General features: G+C 43.8%; 1 pseudogene; it reads right to left on the bottom strand.

The window, feature by feature from the left end:
• Positions 1-17,976: 17,976 nt before the first annotated feature.
• LOC136452527 (cytochrome P450 CYP72A616-like) lies at positions 17,977-20,792 on the bottom strand (annotated as a pseudogene).
• Between the last annotated feature and the right edge of the window lie 465 nt (positions 20,793-21,257).

Genomic DNA, 21,257 nt, shown 5'->3' with positions numbered 1-21,257 from the left:
GGGGGCTGGCTCCGTCTCACCCGACGTCTGAGGGCAGACTCCGCCTTGCCTGATGTCTAAGGGCAGACTTCGCCTCGCCCGATGATGGGGGGCTAGCTCTGCCTCGCCCGACATTCGGGGGCTGGCTCTATCTCGCCCGACATTTGAGGGTAGACTCTGCCTCACCCGACGTCTAAGGACAGACTCCGCCTCACTCGACATCTAAGTGAGGGCAGACTCTGCCTTGTCCCATCTCTAAGGGCTGGCTCTACCTCCCCCGACATCTGAGGGTGGACTCCGCCTCACCTAATGTTTGAGGGCAGACTCCGTCTCGCCCGACATTCGGGGGCTAGCTCCACCTCACCCGATGTCCGAGGGCTGGCTCTGCCTCACCCAATGTTTGAGGGCAGACTCTGCCTCTCCTGATGTCTGAGGGCTGGCTCTGCCTCGCCCAATGTTAGGGGGCTAGCTCCTCTTCGCCTGACATCTAAGGGTAGGCTCCGCTTTGCCTGACGTCAGGGGGCTGGCTCTGCTGTGGCAGAACCTCCTAAGGAATCAGGCCCACATGCACCTATTGTTGTCTCAACAGACCGCTGATAGCGTACACGAGTTCCCAACAACTCAACAGGTCTGTCGGGTGTCCTCGGGAAACCCAAATCATCCATGATTCTCTTTTTCAAACAGGATCCCAATCATAGACATTGCAGATTACAACAGTTAATTCAAATATATATATCAGAGTAAAAGATAGCAGAAGTCTTAAGATAACATAGTTTATAAACCAGTTGTTTTCAAACTTACAATACCATAAGTGGCATACAACCATAGTAGCGGGGTAATACTACATTAACTTTATTTATCAAACAGACTAGTGCCTTGTCCAAAGGCCATTCATCACTCCTCATCGTCATTGACTTCAAACACAGACATGCAGCAGGGACCAAAATAAGCCTGCGCATGCGACTCACCTGCAACAAGGGTTAACAAACCCTGAGTACAAAAGTACTCAACAAGACTAACCCGACGTAAAGGGGTGTAAGACTTTTAGAGATGCAGGGGTTTGGGACAAGGTAAGGATGTAACAAAATTCAAAGTCCTTTGCCAAAAGCTTACTATTCTTATCCTATTTTCAAGTTTTACCCCTAAGTCCTTTAAGTTCATTATCTCAAACTAAGTGTTCATATCCCATGTTCCATTCCTTCTCATTCCATTCCTTTTTCTCATGTTTTAGTAATTCACCAGTCCTGTATTGCTTCTGTAATGAAATGAGTCTCCATATCCGCGGAGCACCGGCAATTCGAATTGATTCAAGTCCCAGCTGGGGATTCCTTATCACATGACATATGTAGAACTTAATCTTGCATATACCAACCTCGCTACCGGATCCTCCTATACTAAGCCGTCTCCACGCCACCCGAGAGCATAGCACACCTCAAATTCGGCCACATTCCAGCCACGAGGGTACACGCTACTCCCGCCATCTCTCCACTCCCAGTGCGTGGGCATTCGTCTTAGTATCAGATTAGCCGAAGTAGGCTTACCAGAGTATGTGACCAGTACTACAAAGTGTCTCATTCAGAAGATCCACAATGAGTGGCCTTTAAGCGACATAGTCGGCAACAATACCCAACATTCAAGATAAGTCACCCGACTAGTCTCTAGTTCATTCTACCTTCTTTCTTTCTTTGGCCAGTATGCCATCTTTGATTGTATCAAAACTTTTATTTTGAAAGCCTATCATAAAGCATACTAAGCATTCTACGCCTTTGTAAATGAAAGCATCTTCAAGGATGGTAAACAATTAACAAGGTAGGCAATGCATCAAGTAGGTAACATTTGAATTAATCAACTTAATGCAATAAGTAACATAGGTGATAAACTTTTCAAAGTAACAAGGTAAGGGTTTAATGCATAAACCGTGGCTTGCCTTCGTTGACGATCTTAGGTTCTGGATCAGTACCACAATTATTGAATCCCGTGACAACCGGGGATTCTTCCACAACTTGTTCAACTAGAATCGTTTCACTCTCGGATTCTACACGAAATAATAGCATATGCTTCAACATGATGATAATGTAAACATGATGCTTTTATGGTGCATGAAATATAACAACACATTGAATACAACTTTCCTTCATGGTACATTTACAAGCCAAACTAACTAAACCATATTTGTAATGGATGTGACCACGCCAGCACCGACCACTTCGGCGAGCTCTCCGACCACTTCGGTGAACTCTCCGACCACTACGGCGAACTCTCCAACCACTACGGTGAACTCTCTGACCACTACGGTGAACTCTCCGACCACTACGGTGAACTCTCCGACCACTATGGTGAACTCTCCGACCACTACAGCAAATTCTCCAACCAAACTGATCTTGAACACTACTGGTCACAAAACATGACCAAAACAAGATCAAACACTAATCAAACACTTAGGGTTTGCTTTTATTTATTTTTGAATTAATTTGGAAATAAGCCCAAAAATTAACTTGTTCCAAATGACATGAAACTTTTATGTAAGCTTCCTCATGACAAATTAGTGTACCAAAACAAATTTCATAATTTTTAGAATTATACAGTGGCCTACAAAAATCATGGAAATTGCATTTATTAATTAATGGACTGAATATTTGAACATTACAATTTATTCAAATTTCAAGTTTCATATTTTTAAACCATAATAGAGCATGTACAGAAGCTACACACAAAATTTCAGAATTTTTGGAGCTATGATTATTTTCCTACAAATTTCCAAAGATTCAGCACTATTCAAAATCAGAAAATAACAAAACTCACTATTCTCTCTCTTGCTCTCACTGACAGCCGGCCCCCACCTATCATCCCCAACCTCGGGCATTGACCGTGGCTCCGATGGCACTGACCGGCGCTATCTCACCGACGGTGAGCCCAACAGCGACGGCCAAAGTACCAACATGTTCACAAGAGCTAGGCGCATCGACCTGTGGCACTACGGAGGTTGATTACGACACGGAACAAAGCTAACGCCGACCATGGTGGACGCGGTGGCACGACAGTGTTACGCCGGCGAAACAAGGCCAGTAACGGTGAAACAGAGAGTACAGGAAGCATCAGTGTCTCACCCCGATTGTGTTGAAGCAACAGGCGAGACCGGAGAAGCTACGGTGACGCGTTTCAACGGTGACTGGGATCATGGCGGAGCAGACCTCGTCGACGACAGCGTTCCGGCGACTGCAGTGGGCAAAACGAGCAGGCAAGAGTGGAATAAGCACTACAGCATCGAGACGAAGCCACAGGGTCAACAATCAAGGACAACGGCTCACCGGACGAGGCTGGCCACGGTGAATCGACATTTCCGTTGAGGTCGCCGGCCGCGAGGAAGATGAACGTATACAGCGAGTTCTCGGCGAAATCAGGCGGTAGCAACAGCTCGGTCAGATGCGCAAGGAGTAGGCGAAACTAGAACACGGCTTTTCTAGGGCTAACTTGCGCTGAGGGGATGAGAGAAGCTCACTGGAGTTGAGACGGCGGCGTCAGGAAAATAGAGTGAAGGAAGAAAAATGAACGGCGTCATCAGGGTCTTATAGCTTGGCCAGGAGCGCGCGGACTCGACACGCAGAGTGCTCCCCATGCCAGCGCGAAGCCAAGGGCGGTCGCAGATGCGCCTAGAAGACCGGAGAAAGGACGCCGGCGGTAAGGCGGTGGCGCCCTGTAGTTATCTGAAATTTTGAAATAATTACAGATTTGCCACTGAGTTCATTTTACAAATTACTCCCAATTTTTCTAAAGAAGTTGAAAATCTCCAAAAATGAAAGTTCCTCAATTTTTCAAACTCTACAACTTTGCTTCTAGGAACATTTTCAAATTCTGCCTCCATTTTGAAATTTGAATTTGGGGTGCATTTGAGCATTTAAATCATTTTAAAATTACTCCAAATTTTTTATGTAAACTTGAAAAACTTTGAATACCAAAATTGATCCACATAAAACAATCTTCAACTTTGCTTTTTGCCTCAACCCCAAATTCCAAATGGATTTTGATTTAGACAAAAGGGGCAAAAAGGACTTTTGTGATTTGAATTTGAATTCAAATTTGATTTGTTTTCCTTTTACTTTAACTTTGATTTTTGACCAGTAACACGGCCCATTAGGGTTATTTGAGTCAAATGACACATGACCTCACATGATCACATGAAATTTGACACTTGTAGTCATGATCTTTATTTAAGGTTTTGAATCACATCACATGAAATAACAACATTATGAAATAAAGCTTATTAGTGAATGCATTCAAAATTTTCCACTTTATGAATGCTTTGCAATGCATATGATGACATGTCAAATTTTAGTGCTAGGTCAAAACACCAGAGGTGTTACATCCACCTCGCTCGATGTCTGTTGCTGCTCCTTCATAACTATGCACACAGATAAGGCAGGACACTCAAGTCAACAGCAATACCAAGGACCACACCCTTCACGCTTGTAGGAAAGTACCATTAGGATACGATAAGACGGGTGCTTTAAAGCCCTTCCAGGACATGTCAGAGCCCAAACAGTGTTGTAGGTGCCAACATTTGTCTTACAGTGTTGTGGGCGCCGCCATTTGCCCTCGGGCGTGGATCCTGACAAAAGAATACGACAACCACTATGGTCTAGGAGGAAACTCACATCCTCTACAGTGATGAACGTGTGGTCACTGCGTCGTCTGCTCCCCATAGGGTCACGAATCAACACCCTAGTCCATCACGCCGCCCACCAGGATGGGATGGGACGTGACCACTTGCTAATCAGGCCGGAGCATGGCATCATCAGTGGACAGATGCCTAGCATGAAGCTATCCCTAGCACCGTCTGCCATGTCAGCAGGTCTTGCTCAGAGGAAAAGGAAGACTCGGCACCTTTGAAGGACCTTCTTTGCCTCTGGTTTTTCTTCTTTCTCCCATCTGTAATCACTGCTTCCCCTCGGTCTATAAAAGGGAAGGCAGGGCACCCCACTAAGGAGACCGATCGATAGAACACACAACGCATCACATAACACATAGCTAAGCGGCAACAAAGCTCTTAGAATCCTTTCAACCTTTCCATCAGAGACTTGGGACCTGTCCCTCTCTCACCCGTTTGTAACCCCTACTATGAACCTTTCAGTGCTAATTACACGAGCAATAGCCGCAAACTAGACGTAGGGACATTCTGCCCGAACCAGTATAAACCTTGTGTCTTTTAGCACACCATCTGGGTCCAACGCGCAATAATACATATTTACTCGTTGGTGTTTACTCGAAACACCGACAACAAGTTCATAAGGTGATGCTTTAATCGATCCATGATAGGCCATCCTATATGCCCATAATGCCTCATTAAGCGTTGAATGCCACTTCCTTGGTTGTTCTTTGATCTTTTTCTTGATTAGCTTAATCATAATTTGATTGGACACCTCTACCTGGCCATTAGCCTAAGCATAGTTAGGAGAAGAATTTAATAACTTAATTCCCATACTGGCAGCAAAATCTCTGAACTCTTCTGTTGTGAACATTGTCCCCTAATCAGTAGTGATAGTTTGAGGAATCCCAAAAAGATACACAAAATCAACCATGCTCTTTGAGGTTATCGTCTTCAAAGGAATTGCCTCAACCCACTTAGTGAAGTAATCTATTGCTACCAATATAAACTTATGTCCTTTACTTGAAGGCAGAAAAATTTAGCCAATTAGGTTAATTCCCCAACCTCGAAATGGCCATGGTTTGATTATTGGATTCATAGCCGATGCGGACGATTTCTAAATATTACCAAAATGTTGACAATCCTGGCACCCCTTATAATATTCAAAATAATCTTCCAGTGTTGTTGGCAAGAAATATCCAGTCCTACGAATAATCCATTTCATCTTATAAGCCAATTAATGAGCTCCACATATCCCTTCACGTACTTCACCCATCAACACTTTAGCCTCTTCTTGATTTAAGCATTTCAGCAACACCCCATCGACTGTCTTGTAATATAACTGATCATCTAGCAAAACATACTTAATCAATTTATACCTTAGTTTCCTGGTAACCTTCTATGATGGATTTTTAAGGTAATTGGTTATTTCAACTCTCCAGTCATTAGTCAAGGTTTCACTACTTAAGATCTCTTGAAACACTCAATAACCTGACGCACTTTGAGCTAACCGATTAGCCTCTTGATTCTGTGCCCTCGGAATATGCTGAAGGGAAATATGAGGAAACTTCTTGAGTAACCTTTGGCATTTATCATAGTATCCCCTCAGAATATCATCTTTACATTTGTATAGGTCGATTAACTGATTAATAATTAAATATGAATCTCCAAATACTTCGACCGACTCAGCCTTTACTTCATGAAGAAGCTGAAGTCCCTTAAGAATAGCTTCATATTCTGCTTGATTGTTGGTAATTATTGGTTTAGTTGGAAAAGCAAACTCAAAACTTGTCCCCTGAGGTAAAATAATAACAATACCAATGCCACCACCTTGCTTGCATGATGATCCATCAAAGAATAGCGTCCAAGGTATCCGCTCTACATAGCCAATACTCGGTTTATGATGCTGAGTGACAAAATCGGCCATTACTTGCCCTTTGACTGCTTTAGCCGATTCATACCTCAAGTCAAATTTCGATAATGCAAGAATCCACTTCCCCATTCTCCCATTTAATATTGGCATTGATAGCATGTGCTTGATCACATCAGCCTTGGAAATAACTGTACACTCAGCCGATAGCAAGTAATGTCGCAACTTAGTGCAAGAGAAATATAAGCACAAGCATAACTTTTCAATAGGAGAATATCTTGTTTCTGGATCTAAAAGCCTTCTACTTAGATAGAAAACAACTCGTTCTTTTCCTTCAAACTCTTGCATTAAGGCCGATCCAATCGTTTGGTCATCGGCCGATACGTACAACCTAAAAGGCTTACCTTGCTGAGGAGGGACCAGCATGGGTGGACATTTCATGTATTCTTTTATCTCCTCAAACACCTTTTGTTGTACGTCACCCCACTTAAATTCTTGATCATTTTTCAACTTCAACAAGGGAGAAAATGGCAGAACCTTTTCTGACAAATGTGAAATAAACCACCTGATAAAATTAATCTTACCAAGCAAAGATTGTAACTCTGTTTTAGTAGTCGGCAGCACTGCCTCATCAATTGCTTTCATACTTTTTTGACCAATTTTGATTCCTCTCTCGTGGACCATAAAACCCAAAAATTGTCTAGTTGATACTCCAAAGGCACAACTTATTGGGATTCATCTTTAGACCATGTTTTCTTATGCACTCCAAAGTCTCTCGCAAATCAGCTAGATGTTCCTTGTACCCCTTAGATTTTACCATCACATCGTCAATGTAGATTTCAACAATCCCGCCGATCAACTTATGAAAAATATAATTCATCGCCCTCTAATAAGTTGCACCAGCATTCTTCAAACCAAAGGTCATCACAACCCATTCAAATAAAATGATTGCGCCAGGGCACCTAAAAGCTGTTTTCGCTATGTCTTCATCAGCCATAAAAATTTGATTATATCCTGCATTGCCGTCCATGAAACTAATAACCTTGTGCCTGGCTGCTGCATCTACCAACATATCGGCTATCGGCATCGGATAACCATCCATGGGTGTAGCCTTGTTCAGATCTCTAAAATCGATGCAAACTCTTAACTTCCCATTCTTATACACAGGAACAACATTCGATATCCACTCTGCATATCAACACGGTCAGATAAATTTTGCTTCTAGTAATCTTTTAGTCTCCTTTTTTATATCATCAAGAATGTTTGGGTTGAATCTCCTCGGAGCTTGTTTAAACAGCCGATATCCAGGTTTGATTGGCAACCGATGTTCAACAATTGGTCAATCTAGACCAGGCATCTCATAATATTCCCAAGCGAAACAATCTTTAAATTCCTTTAATAAATCTTCCAACTCTTGCTTATACTCAGGATCCAACTTAGCACTTACATACGTTAGCCTAGGCCTATCTCTAGAACCAATATCTATCTCTTCTAATTCATCGGCCGACGTAAAGCCATGTCCTAGTTTACCATCCGTACCATCTATTGGATTATCCATTAAAACAAACTCTCAGAGCCAACTGCTTGGATTGGCTATTGGCCTTCATCATTGATTTTAATGAAGCCTCCTTCCCATAGCTTGCCAGAAAAACACTCGAAGTCTTCTAGCTCTCAATACATTGGATCAGCTATTGCGACACTCACAGAATCATCAACATGAACTAGCTCAACATCATCTCCATGCCACTAAATCAAGCATTGATGCATAGTCGATGATACACAACAATTTGCATGAATCCAATCACGACCAAGGAGTAAACTGTATGAACCTCTTCCATCAATGATGAAGAATGTGGTGAGCAAAGTCTTACTTCTGATTGTCAATTCGATGTTTATTGCCCCTGGTCTTGGATGCATTACCCCCAAAATCCTTAAGCATCATGTTGGTCTCCATCAAATCTTCTAGTCCCTTGCCAAGCTTGCGAAAAGTAGTATAAGGCATAAGATTGACAAAAGCACCCCCATCTACCAATATTTTGCTCATCGGCTTCCCATCAACAAAACCATTTACATACAAAGCCTTTAAGTGCTGATGCTTGACTGGCTTATCAAATATAGCTTGTTGTACCACTGTCAACTTGGCAACTATCTCCTCATACTACAATTCACCAAAATCTAAATAGACTTATTGATCTGCTGGAGCTCTGAATTCCGATGGTTGACCCCTATCGGCTGTTTGTTTAGCACGCCACATTTGAGGTCTACCAGATGCCTGAGCATGTTCTAGCTCTTTGTTCCTTAGGCATTGCACCCTTCTTTTTTGACTTCTTGTCAAACCTCCTGGACACCATTGCCCTTTCTGCCAAACATATTCTTCCTCATTATCTTCTTCTTCATAATCAGCCTAGTTTTGATCAACAACTCGCTTCCCAACCCGATCATGAACACTTCTATTTTTTAAGCGCCAATCCATATTATTATGATGATACTCATCTCAAACATGGACAGACCGGCGGTTGGCTTGAGATTGCCTAAACTCTTAATATTGCTCACTGCACTCTGGGCAATCATTTCTAGTAGACAATTTCAAAACTTCATTCCAACAATGTCTAAAGAAAGGACAATTATAATGTGATTCATCTTGCTTTCTTTTATACCTCTCTTTCTCCTGTTGATGCTGGTATTCTTTCTCTTCCAACCAACGCTAATAATTATTTTCCTTCTGTCGTTGCCATTGATTCAACAAAATTCAAGATGTGACACATGGCCTTATTGCCATGTCCCTTGATGTCTTGCCCTGCTCATATTGGCTCTTCTATTGGTCACGATGCCTTCTAATCTCTCTATATTCATCAGCCGATATTTGCATCTCGAGATCGACTATTCTAGTTTTTTTTTGCTCTAGTTGATGTAAGGACCTTAGTCTTCCCTTTGAGCAGCTTCGCATCAACCATATTCTGATCTCTTGGGAAAGGATTATCATTGACTTTCATCTTCCGAGGTGTATCAAATTTAAGCTTCCCTTGCTGAATAGCCCTCTATATATGTTGCCAGAAAATTCTGCATTCGTTAGTAGAATGAGAAGTAGCGTTATGAAACTTGCAGAACTTCTTATTCTTCAACTGATCAGGAGGTAACATAACATGATTGGTGGGAAACTTGATCTGTCCACTTTCAAGCAAGAAATCAAAGAGCTTGTCTGATTTTGTGACATCAAAATCATAGCTCTCCTCAACTCCCTTTCCCCAAGGATTTGGTACCATTACTGTCTTCTTACCTCAATTCCACTCAGCCATAGCAATCTCTTCTTCTTTGTCGTCCTTATTACTGTCATCAACTGGATATGGATTTAGGCTTCGGCAATTGCAGCGCTCTTTTCGAATCGGGTATCTCTACGCATACTCTGGAATTGGCTATTGAGTGCTGCCACTCGTTGAGCCAATTGACCTAAACTATCAAACTCTTGCCCAAGCAGCTTCTCTCTCTATGTTGGCAACATTCCTTGAACGGACAAAGCGGCTCGTTGATCATCAGTTAGATTCAACGAGAAGCACAAATTTCTAGTCTCTCAGAACCTTTGAAGAAACTCGGCACCCGATTCATTAGTTCTCTGCCTTATGGTCGTCAAATCTGTGATTTTCTTTTCCCCTATCCTAGTATAGAAATATGTATGGAACTTCTTTTATAGGTCAGCCCAATTGGCAATGGAATTAACTGGCAACGATGAAAACCAAGTGAAGGCTGGTCTTGACAGGGACAAGGAGAAGAAACGAACTCGATGAGCCTCTTCAATGGATGCTTTGCCCAACTGTGTAAGATACCGACTGACGTGTTCTATTATACTTGTGCTATCTTAACCAGTGAACTTAGCAAATTCCAGGAGCCTGTAATTTGTAGGAAGAGCGACCAAATCATACTACTCTGGATATGGACATTTGTATGAAAAGTTCTGCCCTTTTGGCTTCAAACCAAACTAATTCTTCATCATCTCGGTCACTCTGAGCAACAACTCATTAGCACTTGAATATGGATTTCTCTACAATTGTTGACCCATCTGCAGATTAAAATTCCAGATACCTTGATACCTCAGATTTGGAATCATATGAACGGTATTGTAATATGTGACATAATGATACCCTTGTGGAATCTCTATCTGTTGGGTCCTTTGTTGGTTTGTTGCTTGAAGTCTCTGGTTGTAAATGCTAGGATCTGTATCTCTACGAATCCTTTGAACTAATAGCGCTATTTTTTGAGCTGACGACGGTATCTGGCCTGCTGTGCCAAAATTAACTACTTGATTCTAAACTTGCCCCATCAGTTGTTGCACATGCTGCATTGATAATCCAGGATTATTTTGCATTTGATTAGTAGTGGCACCTTAAACTTGTTCAGATGAGCTCTGAACTGCCTGGACATCATTATTACCAGTTAGTGCTTCTTCTTGATGGCCAGTACCGGCTTGATTAGTCCCCTGAGTCAACCGATGTGTGATGTTGTAGTAAGCCGGTCCAACCTGATCAATTGGATATCCATGAAACACTCCTTCATGGTATTATGGAATGTGTTCAAGAAAGTTGTATTATGGTTCAATATGACATCATGAACAGATTTGTTTACAACATCTATGAAGAAACATCTATCTTTAGCTTTGTCTGTATCTGACTACTCATACATCAAAACTCTTGGTAGTGGATATTTCTGAACAACTTTATTGTCACTTGTCTTGGTGTCGGACAACAAATACGTGTTCTAAAATTCTTCTATAGCTTTACCAATGACATCTTTATCCTCATCCGGTAGGTCTTCATAAGGCACCATAAGGATGTCACTGTTGTGAGTAGCCATGATGATTGTGGGGTCCCACTGAGCGTGCCAGAACGCGTGTCGGCACAAAAATGTCAACACGCAGCAAGCCAGAAGGATCTGCTTGATGGAGCAAGGCTGGAGATCTGCTTGGCTTCAACGCAGGACTAGTCGACCCTACAAATTTCCTGAGGGCATGCCAGTTAATTTGACCTGCAATTGACAAGGAGAGAAAGTTTATCAGTAATTTAAGGTGAAACATGCCGGTTTTGCCCAGACAGTTCCAAGTGTGCCGCTTCGGGAGCAGCCAAACGAGAAAATCGACTAAATAGCCGATACGAGAAGAAATCGATTGTTAAGGACTGTAACACTCGCAGGTCATGATTGATTTTTATAGTAATGAATGCAACGTGCCCAGATATAAGTAACATCATCAGCTACATAAATATAACCGGTGTAAAGCATTGAGCCGATAAGTTTAACGAGAAAGGATATAACATGCGAACAAAATCGATTGTCTAGTACAAATGGATCTACAAACGCTCTGAATCTAATCTGCTACCATCAACAATGAGGTTTGACCAGATCGATGCAGCTATGATGATAACAACAAACTAAAGCCAAAGAATCCATAAAACCATCTATACGTTGATAGGTTTCTAAAAGACATGCTATATGTGTGAAAGCACAGGCGAATCGGCTGAAATAGCCGATTCAGGTAGAAAAAAGATCATAGCATGAGAACAATCGACTATTTAATATGAACAGATTTATAAATTCATCGAATCTAATCTATTATCTTTAACAGTGGGGTTTGACTGGATCGATGGCAGCCGTAATAGAGATAGCAGATTAAACCTTTTAAAGCAAACAGATCTATTCACATTTAACAGAATCATGAAGATACACTATAAGCGTTAAAGTACAGGCGATCAGCTATTTAGTCGATGTAGGCATAGCAAACAGCCAGGGTCATGCCTAGTCGAAAGCAAATCTACCAACCCGCATACTCTGATCTAAAGTACTAACAGTGGGGATCGACCGGATCGTTACATCCATAATAGCGAGCTATAGACAAGATTCAACTACCCGGTAAACCTTCTCAAGATCAGGCATGCCTTAACCGTATACTATGCACGATCAAGATTGAAGTAGAACAACTGATAAAACATAATTCGTTGTTTAAAGTAAGAATCATCGTAATGTGATAGAACAAACAATGGACTAAAAGGATGTGAGGCCGATCTAGATCGATCTCAATCAGGTAGGTTGATATTGCTAAAACTAATGACAACGAGAACATCAGCAAGATTGGTAACTTAATGAATCTACCCAAAGGATGCCACCCTTAAGTAGAGCCGATAACTTGACCTTAGTCTAATTCGAGCAGTGGAGGTCAAACTTAACCGATGTAGCCGTACTTGAACTAGATAAGAATCGATAACTAGCTTATACTAGAGCTCGTAAGAGGTCGGCTGGACTGATACAGCCTTACAAACAAAGGTATAAGCTAGGACAGTACTTACAGACAAGTCATAGGTCGGCCGGACCAATGCAACCCTGCTTGTTGAAGAACTCGCCGAGATCTACACTACTCCTACTCCTAAGGGTTGGCGTGAAGCCGAAAAAATAATTGGTATTGATTGATTGGATGATCTTTACAAAAGCCGGGGTCCAATATTTATACCTGAAACCTAAGCATGAATCCTACTCAAATAGGACTAATCCTACTCAAATAGGACTCATTACAATTTTTAGTATAAGAGAAAACATTCCTAACTTAAGATAACTTGGACCCTAATCTTTCCCTTTTTATAGAGTCTGATATGTTTCTCTGGACACCAACTATAGCTTATTGACGCTATCTGCTGACATCATCCGAAGAGAGCCGATCCTAGTACTGCATCTAAACTAGCTGATATCGAGCCTTATGCAATCGATTCCTTGATGACACAATCTTAGAAGCTTCGAGTTCCCACGTTCTTCTCCCCAAATTTTGGTGTAAACACCCGTATCAGCTCCTGACAATCTGCGGCCTACACCGGCCTCCCAGTAGATATTATATCTCTATCTAACGGGGTGTGAAATCAAGCCTACCCATATAGACATGTGGATGTACAAAATAACTCACTAGGCGAGAGGGACTACAAACTGGTCCTTATGTGACCGAGGCGAGTATCTCCCACAGGAATCCTCTCTAGGCATCCCTGTCATGATAAACTACCTCCGTAGTTTACCACTACTCACCCCATGTCGGGGTTTAGTTTCAGGTTTAACAAGTTTTAGGTTCTATTTTTATCCCTAAATCTAGTCATGGTGTGGAGCTCATAAAATAAAAAGATAACCATTTATCTTAATCATATCGCATTAACCGAGCTCATTCTCTAGGGTACTAATCTCATAGTCATGTTTTAGCATTTCAGTGGTTTAAAGCAAGATGGTAGGGAGGGGAGCTAGGACTTGCCTTCGTTCTTGGCACCTTCCGGCACGTCTATGAAATTTGGGTCTTTGTCCTCTTGACGATTATCGTCGTTTGTCGGACGTATCGGTCGAATAAGACTGCTGCTATGCGTGAAAGAAAAGGCAAAAGCAAACATAGAACTATATGGTGGCACTTCAAATGGTAGGGTTTGATTTTAGATTAATTTTAGACGTGGTTTCATGCAAAAAGGAGTTAGGGTTTAAAAGTTATGTATTTTAGAAGTTTATTCTATAGCAAATTAACTTGGGGGAATTTTATATGCATTTTCTAGTGCATAAAAATAAGTGCAAACTACATGGTTAATTTCCTTAATGCATCTAGTTTATTTACATATTTTCTAGGAATTTTTCTAAGCTAGGAAAATGCATTTCTAACTCTCTATGTACACTAGCCGGGTGTACCCAGCATTTTCTAAAGCATACCCCGCGCTATGTGTGCGATGTGTGTGTGACAGGTGGGCCACCTACATGCATTAGCAGTGACGGCGGCGTCAGCATTTAAGGTGGTGGGCCCACATGTCAGTGAGGGAGAGAAAGACAGACGGGGACAGAGGGTGACGGCAACGCCATTTCCTCCTGGTCCCACCTGGTGGAGACATGGGAGGGGGAAGAGGCGAACGACAACGGATGGAGGTGCCCACGCCTGTAACGGAGCAGGGGAGGGGAGCAGGGCTCACCGCAGCGGCTTACGCCAGAGGCGTCGGCTTTCAGGGGAGGTGGATGTAGGGTGGATGGGGTCCGTGGGGTCACGCCGCAGCCGGTGGCTGGGTTGTCGTTGGCAACAGGTGTCCATGGCGGCGGTGGTGGCTCGCTAGAGTGGTCGCAGTGGTGCTGTGCACTAGACTCGGCCCTAGAGGCCTTATTCTACTCAACTAACTACGTGTACGTGCGTACGGGCGGAAGAGGAGTGCAGTGGTGATGGTGGTCTGCCCTGGGGTGGCCTCGCCGGTGATGACCGATGGTTATGGCGGCTCGGCGGAGCGGGCCTCATGCGGGCAGTGCAACACAGAGGCCTAAGCTACCTACTAGCTACAGCAAAAGGAAGAGGAGAAGCTTGGGGACTCACGGGTCACTCCAATCGGCCAGAGACGCAGCGAAGAAGGAGGAGAGAGGGGGCGGCATTGATGGCGCTGGCGAACTACCGAATTGGAGAAAGGTGGAAGAAAAGGGGGAAGAGGAGGGGGAAAAGTTAGAGGAGGGGGAGATGGGGTGTTCCCGCCCTCGGCGGAGCTGGTGGTGGAGAGGGCGAGGCGAGTGCATCGCCGGCCGAGCGTATTTATAGGCCAGCTAGGCCGGTGTCCCGGCGATGAGATATTTCTCATGGCCATCCTTATCCATCATGCGGGCGTGCCGCTGACCTCGTCTGGTCACATCACCATGCATGGCGCTAGTCCATGCGCTCGTTGGAGTGCCTTTGCGGGTACTCTAGTGGCTTGGCATGGCGGCAACCATGGCGCCGACCGTTGACGTGTTCACAATGAAAGATGAGAGGGAGAAGAGAGGAAAAAGGAGGGCGTCGTGGGGTCCCGTTGTTGTTGTGCCTCCGCTGGCACTGGGATGGCGCTGGCGGGCGTTGAAGCCGCAGCTGTGCCGTGTACGGCTGCCGGCCACGAGGAGGAGGACAAAGCCGACAGGTGGGGCCCGGGCATCAGTGGTAGAGAGGGAGGAGAAGGGGGAGCGGGTGAGGCCGGGCCGAGCTGGGCCGCGGCGCTGCTGGGCCGGCTCGCGCTGGAAGGGAGGGAGGAGAAGGGTTGGGCTGCTGCTGTGGGCCGAGAGGAGTGAGAGGGAGAGAATGAGCCCGTGAGGCTTTTCCAATTTCTAATTCCTTTTTCTATTTCCTAACTCAATTATGCATATGTTTAAATGATTTCTAATTTAAATTTGAATGCATGAGTGTGTAAAAAGGGTGCCACCATAAGTTCAACGAGTCACGCAATCATTCACACAAAGTTTCACACATATATTTTTATGTTCCTATGTTATTTTATTTAAAAAATATTTAGGTTAGCTATATATGTTATCTCCTATGCAAAAATTAAAAAGTTTAAATTTTTAGTGATTTTTAAAACAAGGTCAAATTTTTAGGGTGTTACAACTGATTAGGTTCATTTTCTTAAGGACTGAGTAGGCAACCAGGGTGATGAATGGGAGCCAATTCAAAAGTTCTTCACCGAGCGAGAGAAACTTGGTTTCCGTCCCGAAACAACCCCGAAGCTCTCGAAAGCTGCAAAATCTCCAAATCGAGTTCATACAAGCCAACTGGCGACTGGATGGACTTACAAACACTAAACGATCACAGTAGAATTTACAAACGAAAGCAACGAAGCAAAGAACGAAGTTGGGAGGCAAGAAACGGGAAAACAAACCTGGAAACTCGCTAGGCCTACTTTTGAACCTTGCTAGGCCTACTTTTGAACCTTGCCTAACCTACTTTGATGTTTTCAGCATCAAAAAACAAACTCCAAAAGGGCAAAATTCAAGCAAATGAAGTTCAATTAAGCTCATATTTTTTAGATATGATTCTAATGATGTTTATAAACTTTTCCCAAAAGATCAACCCTTGGAACCCTCAGAATCAATGTAGATACAAAATCCATCTTTGCACTTGTGGTTTTCTCAACTTTCCTCAAAATTTCAAATCTTTGTGCTCGCGAGGAATCTGCCAAATCCAATGTCTAGAGATGTTTCTCAAAGGTCATGGCACGTTTAGAACAACCCTAAACAATCACAAGAACTCAGAATCAAGAAATCACAAGAAAGGCTCAATGTGACCACCTAAATCACAAAAATTAGAGATCGAAAATAGAAAGGGACAAATTGATTCACAAAACCATGTCAACTTGATTGAATACTCAGGAAAACAAGTTTACATAGACAAGGTCTAGCCTCCTCCCTTCATCCTCCCACGTACAGATGAAAATCAATCTTTCAACGCAGTCACCCCTCTCTACAACAGACTTTCTAGACATTGAATGCTCTGGCTAGCCTAAACCAAATGACTAGCAGCCTGTTCGGTTGGCTGGTTCGTATCGTTGCTGGTTCGTGAAGAAGTACTGCTGGCTGGTTTGTGTAAGAGAAAAATATTGTTCCGGCTAAAAATTTACGATCGTTTACGACAAGCCACAGCCAAACGAACAGGCTGTAGATGGGAGAAGTGTTGTCTTGGGGTAGCCATGGTTCTTATTTATAGAGCCTATTATATATTCTAAGATTGCCCTTAGAAATTTCCCCGAACCACTTAAACCTAGTGGTAAAATGGTCCAAGTTGATTTCTGAACACCAGACGACCACGATCCCTTCACAAAGATGCTTCACCTCGATGCAAGCTCTCTATTGATTCCATGTGCCGCTCCGAGATCCTCCCCTAAGTTTCGAGGTGTAAACCCGGCAAACCTACCGCCCACGGTTTTAAGGCCGAAACCACCAAACCCAGATAGAGTCGCGTGTCCGCTACGCTTCCTCCATAATCTCGACGTGTCACCACTTGTTCTTGACCATTGATCATCAAGTCCTCGTGCTCCCGCTTGACTTGGTCAACCGGCGTCTTGACTTGGTGAACACCGTCTACATCATCTCCATATGTACACTTGCTCGTCGATGTCCCCAACTGTGTCAGCCACCCACGGTCTGTCCTCCGGCCCTCGGTCCCTCGGTCCAAGGTTCCATATCCATCATTTACCGCTCCCAGTCCATCGGCACGAACTCGCTTGACCTTCTTCATTGTCGTGGACCGTGTCAATGCTCTACGCCTACACATCACAAGACAAGAAATATGTTGCACAATACCAATTCACGCAATGATTAGTCTGAGAAACTAAGCCAAGGCTCCCTCACCCTTGACAATCACTCATCATCAACTCACGTGGGCACATATCCACCATGTGTTTGCATTTTCTGAAAATGCATCCACTCAAATTTCACAAGGCTTTTGTCTATGAAGGTAGTCAAGTGATAGCTGCTTGAACAAGTAGTGAAGCTATCTCGATCTAACAAAGTAATGCTACCGGTTTTAGCGTGTTTATGACTGCTGGTACGGTTTTGGATTCGTGCGTCAGTGAGAGTGGTTGCTACCACAACCACTTGCCCCACGATCGATTTCAAGTCCAACAGTGATGTCCAGTTAAAAACCGGTGGTAATGGGCGGATATGTAGCGGTGATCCCTAATTTATCAAATACGAAATTTGCAAAGAGGGGAAAAAGTTATTGAGTACTGAGTCTAGTCATCAAAGATGACGCTTCTTTACACAAGATACGAGTATGACTGCCATCTCTGTCACCTGGCACCTGCATTGTGCAAAATGCACTTCCTTTATAGAGAGGTACCAAAAAGATGGTCTTCGTTCAGAGACGGCGCAGCCTAACCAGAACGCCGTGCTGCGGGTGAAGCGTGAGGACGCTGTAGGGCGCGTGAACGTACGCCGGAGAGAGCTCAAACGCGAAGCGCTGCAGGATCATGCAGATGGCCAACTTCGCCTCCAGCAGCGCGAAGTTCTGGCCGATGCAGATGCGGGGTCCCCAGCTGAAGGGGATGAAGGCGCCCGGGTCGCTGCACGCCTTGGACACGCCCTCGGCGAACCTCCTCGGGTTGAAATCGCCGGCGTCGTGCCGCCAAAGGGAAGGGTCCCGGTGGATGAACATGATGGGCACCACAAGCATGACATCCGGTGGGTACGTGACGCCTCCAAGCTCTGTCTGCTTGTGCGTCCGACGGTTAATAAACAACCCCGGAGGATAAAGACGTAGCACCTCATACAACACCATCGTCACCTGTTGCAAAAGTACAAGATCAATCAAACAACAAAAAATAATGCTTAGATAAGATAGTCGCACTAACACTTACAACTTTTAGGCGACTAACACCACTGAAATCTGGACTGTTTTGCCCAAAGACTTCCAAAACTTCATCCCTGGCTTGATCTTGCCACTCCAGATGCATGCTTAAGGCTACTATTGTCCATGTCAGCAGGACTGCGGTAGTCTCCGTTCCTGCAAAGTAGAACAGCTTGCATTCTTCGATCACTTCTTCTAGGGTAATTCCCCGGCTGGATTTTCCATCTGAATCTGTGTAATTCATGTTTGACTCTAAAAGAATGCCGAGCAAGTCATCTTTGGTGGGTTCACCGTTCTTCATGGCCTCATGTCTCTTCTCTATTATTCCCCTTAGGATCGTCTTGATCTCCCTATCGATAGCCTTCATCCTTATGTTGTTTTCTGTCGGTAAAAGACTGTCGAGAAAGGTAAATGTGAGATCTAAGGATTACTAGAAACGTCTACAGGCTAAATGTGAGATAGTAATAAGCATTATGGAGTAGTAGAGTGATATACGAGAAGCCTGGGATGTGATTTGTTTTGAAAGCATTGGTAACGCGAACAACTTGTTCAGCTTGAAGTCGGAAAATTCGTCTGCCTTCTTGGTAGCTAACACCGAAAACAGCTCTTGATATGATATCCCCTGATAAATTTTGGAATTCAGACCATACGTCCAGCTCTTTTGTTCCGACAGAATCAGCAACTAAGTTCTCCCATCTGCAAATTAGATCGCTGCAAGCTGCAGAGAACGCCGGCAACATCCCCTGCATCCATTTCTAAAATAGTTAAAATTTTCCAAGAAACCTAACTCAGGGAAATAAATCGATCTTCCTTCTTACTTGTATTACGACCTGGCTTAGTGTTTAGTAGCACAACATTTGAGTTAAAAGATAAGGCTTTATCAGTGGTAAGGAGTAGGCCACTTAGTTTCCATAAACCCAATTCAAATTTTGTAATCTACTGAATCATCAACTTCAAATCAAGCAGCACGTCAAGATGTTTGCAAATCGATCACAAAACTTTACTTACAGTTAATATAATACAGGAAGGCAGCTAGCACAAATTAATATAAGCTGTTTCTGCAAATAACTGGATCAATTGACCATCCTTTTTCTCTAGCAGTGGCCATCATACTACATGATTTCTACATTTTAAGGTCAACAATCATATATTTCATAACAAACCAACAGCATCAGCGTCTCTTACTAAACTTACGTTTGGAAATTATCAGTGCAATGGTGTCAAACTAAACATCGCAAATCAAAGATTGCCCCAAGGTATGTATTTCAGTAAGGCCTCGTTCGTTTGGTGCGGATTGAGCGCCGGAAATAATCCGGCTCATCATTGCTACTATAAATAAACTTGCCATTCCGTTTGGAACTGTTCCAGGTCTCAATTCCCCGGTAAACGAACGGGTCCTAAAGAGGAAAAAAACCTTGAGCTTCTCCGCATGAAAGGCCGGATTCAGAATCCTCCTATGCTTGACCCATTTTTCGGCGTCAAGAATCGCTACCCCACCAAACAGAAACTTGATGACACGAGTGGTCATCTTCGTTTTCACGAAGCAGCCATCTTTGTTCGACATAACTTCCCTGGCCAGCTGAGGATCAGTGACTGTAATTCTTGGGGTCGTCCCGAACCACATGAACGAGAGTTTACCTGCACTTTTGTTTGTTTCAGTTCAGCAGCATGCCACAGTTTTGGTCACTTGAACAGAATGATCGGATTGCAGCTTAAAATGCATACCATGCTCCTCGAGGACACGGTGAAGGAGAGGGGAAACGCGCGGGAAGACGTCGTGGGGCCGGTCCGAGTGCATGGGCCTGGCCAGGGCCACCGCCGTTAGCCGGCTCTCCTCCTTGAGGTCGCCCCACAGGAAGCGGTACCGGGTGCCACTCAGGCCCTGAGCCCTGAGGATCCGCTCCATTCGCCGGGGAGCCCACCAGGCCCACTCCAGCACCTGCGCCGCCCACCACAGGACCAGCACCGCCGCCACACCGCCGAGCACGCTCCATGGGGATGGGGAGGCCTCGCGGAGCAGCGCCACGCAGCTGACCATGGCTTTGCTCGATCGTACCGTGTTGGACTGCTGGCTGTGGAAATTAAAGGGAAGCAGCAGAGCAGCAATATAATAGCAGAGCGATCGAAATGGTTAAATTTTAGGTCGCTTGTGATTGCTGATTTCGCGAATTTGTCTGGAGGTTCATGGCATAATGTTGGTGTCCTTGTCGAATCGAACCTTTTGTGTGTCATGTTTTTGTTACGCTTGTTACTCATCATTTTCTGTCCAGCCATCAACTTCAACATAATATATGATTGTTGAAGTGACATGTCAGTGGAGCCGTTGGAGTTACATATGTTTTAGTCTACGATGATTCAGTGGACTACTACACATTTTAAATCTATATTTATATCTCTTATAAAGCTAATCATCACTGCATGTTCTATCTCAACATGCAAGACATCCACATCATCTTCCACTAATAACCATATCATATCACTAACTCAGCCTCTTAATACAAGCTATTCACGTCATCTCAAGTACTATCTTGACATTCAAGAGATCCACATCAAGTTCCACTAATAGCTATATCGTCGTGCCACTAACTTTCAACCTCTTAATACAAGCTATCAACGTCATCTCAAGTTCTATCTCAACATGTAAGACATTT

This window comes from Miscanthus floridulus, chromosome 5 (genome assembly GCF_019320115.1).
Source record: "Miscanthus floridulus cultivar M001 chromosome 5, ASM1932011v1, whole genome shotgun sequence".
In the NCBI taxonomy this organism is placed as follows: domain Eukaryota; kingdom Viridiplantae; phylum Streptophyta; class Magnoliopsida; order Poales; family Poaceae; genus Miscanthus; species Miscanthus floridulus.
Note: the sequence above shows the minus strand (reverse complement) of the source record. Positions and strands in the feature narration are given on the sequence as shown.